This window comes from Poecilia reticulata, linkage group LG4, assembly GCF_000633615.1.
Source record: "Poecilia reticulata strain Guanapo linkage group LG4, Guppy_female_1.0+MT, whole genome shotgun sequence".
In the NCBI taxonomy this organism is placed as follows: Eukaryota; Metazoa; Chordata; class Actinopteri; order Cyprinodontiformes; family Poeciliidae; genus Poecilia; species Poecilia reticulata.
The window spans coordinates 26,854,338-26,857,432 of NC_024334.1; positions in this window are offsets into that span (position 1 = coordinate 26,854,338).

Sequence of the window (3,095 nt, forward strand, 5' to 3'; positions counted from 1 at the left end):
GATAGATAGATAGATAGATAGATAGATAGATAGATAGATAGATAGATAGATAGATAGATAGATAGATAGATAGATAGATAGATAGATAGATAGATGCTGTCTTATGTGACACTACTAATTCCAAGGTCATTAACAAGCGCTTTGGTAGTTGTTCTAGGATCTTTGGCCACATCTCCATAGCTTTCTTTCAGACGTTTTGAAAATGTCCTCTTTCTACTTCTCCCACACCTGTTCTGTACTGTGTAGCTTTCTTTAAATTTCTTGATACTTCTTACTCCACTTYTTGACACTTGAAAATGCTGTGTTTACTCCCTGCTTTGTGAGCATCACCATTTATTTTTCTCGAGTTTAAACTGTATTCTTTTGTTTTTGATATGATGCTTTATCAAGTGACAGCTCAAACCTTTAATAAGGATTTTTTTATGTGTGTGCGTGTAAAGCGTAAGACAACCCTTAGCTTTACTTTGACTGATCTTTACAAAGTGACAGCACATGATTTCACAACTGTGGCTTGTGCTTTGGCTAAGTAAAACTTAGCAGTTTTTAAAGCTGAAGTATATAACTTTTTTTTTTTATGTATGTATGTATGTATTTGTTAAAGCAATTATCATATCATGACAGTATGGAAACAGGTAATCTGTGAAAATATTGATTTCTTCCACCTTCTTCCTGAGATATTTTTGCCATCTGAAGAAAACAATGAGAGCCAAGAGGCAGGTCTTAATGCAGTCTCTCAACCTCATGTACTTGCTGCTAAATGTGGTAATGACAGAGAAGGAACTTATAGTTACAAAAAAAACTGTTTACCCACCATCATCAGTGGATATGTAAACTAGTCTRAGCATTCACAATGATGGGGTAAAGCTGTAGTGGTGGWAGAGAGCAAGAAGACACAAGGAAGGGTGATGAAAAGCRCCACATGACATTGTGGTTAACAGCTTTAAGACCCACCTCCTGGCTCTGATTGGTTGTTTCTAGTTAGTACTTGGAGCACTGGGAAAGGGCAAAGGAGATCGATTTTTTTTTTCACAGATTAGGTGTCTCATACCATCCTGTCATGACATAGGAAAAGTTTCAACAASTATGTAAAAAAATATTCTGAATAAATTTTACATACTGCAGCTTTAAGGTGGCTAATAATTTTGACGGTGGTAGTTTTTTGGTGTGAAAAAATTTKATTTCTATGTGCAAATAATTTAATGGAAGCCTCCAAAATAAAAACTAGGATGTTTGGAAAAGCTGTATTAAAAAAATAATTTATCTGTTCAAAAGAAGGTGAGAAATTTGATAATTAAAAAAATACTTTTATACAGTGRGTTAATAATTTTGACCTTGACTGTAAATGAGAATTTTAAACAAAAAACTGATGTCATACTTACAAAATATTATAACYACATATACATATAYGCTCAAATATAACTGGGAGATTGGTAACAAAACCTGTTGTCAAACASAAAGATAAACTGTTCTCAAGTAGATTTATTCAGTAGATTTATTCATAATTAATCACCTGCTGAGGAAACTTGATTCGCTTAAGATGACTTTACCAACACATGCGCCCCAAGGTGTACACAGTACATGTCGAAACTACAGTGACTAATTTTYTGCTTCATCTAGTTTATTAAAAAAGTTTWTTTMCCAAATTTGAATATTTTCTTCCTTTCTCTTGCTGTTCTTAAATYTTAAGTCAGTCACTTATGATTTCTGCGTATTGTCTGTTGAACTGGTYTCTTCAGTAATATTGCAGCTTGTGCAGCTCTAGTGATTACGTATAAATCAAAACAATGCAGTCTAGAACCTGTTAACCTCTCTTTTTCTAATTTAACTTAAAGTACCTAAATTSTGTTTATTATGTTTGCAGCATATCTTTTCAATTGTGCTCAGACTTGCAGCTCAACAAGGTAATTACATTTCCATGTCCAAAGTAGACAAAGTAATTAATAAAATCAAACCGAACCTAACCAGGTTCTGTGAGCYTAGTAGTCTGTAACTCACYAAAGTCGTGGAAGGCAGCTTGACACAATATTTGTAAATGAAAATCTCTGACAGTAGTTCTTTTCCAAAACCTCAGTTATTCTTATTAGAATATGGATATATTCAACCTAAAAATACACCTGTCACTACACAATCATGCGAGTGTTACTAATGAAAGTTTAACTGCACTATGCTACTGTAGTTGTCAAAACATTATTCTGAGGAGACAACATCTGAAGTCATTCAAACGCTGTACTTAAAAGACACTTCAAGCTAAAATACATGGTAATGATTGGAAGGGAAGTACTGACATCAGTCATTCATTTGGCTCMGACAGAAAACAGATGAAAGAATAATGTTGGATAAACATGTAAAGGCCAGTCTGAAGAGTGGTTTTGGATTGAATTTAATAACTGAAACCGCAGGTGTTTTATACTGGTATATGACCAGAAGTTGGCAKAAACTAAAAGTATTTAATCAGCTACTTCTCTGACTTTTTGAAAACAATGTAACTAGTGTATGAGTACTCCAACTTGAGAAACATTTTTCACTGCTATGGAAAACAAGTATCCTTAATTTAAACATATCTCTGTTTGAAATTGCCCGTTTGAACAAATAATGAGATAAATCAAACCTTTTTCAACTTTTATCTCACACCAACTCACATCTAGACATTACTTTGAAGGTGGTATATTTGAAATCTGTGCTATTTTGTTTTTGATTTGATTTTGTTAGTGTAGTTATGTTTAAAAAGTACTTAAATGAGAAATATGTCTTTAGGATAATCAAAGAAAATGGTTACAAATTATCTACAACAAGCAGATAAAACAACAATATAACTGGTCTATTTCCTGAGACTGATACACAAAAGTTTATTTTGGAGTATGACTACCAAACTAAAAGAAAGCCTTGGGCGTTTTTTGTTTAAAAATAGGCATGATTTAGACAGATGAATGAAATCCACAAGTTTAAGTGGAGATATTAGCAGAGTGAAAAACTCCAGTGACAATGGGGAAAAGAAAGACAGTGAAACTAATAAATGAAGTGTAGTAAACAGAAAAGTGCCAGAAATCTGCACAGGATTGACCTGAGACACATGATTCAGAGGTGGAAGGCCCTGC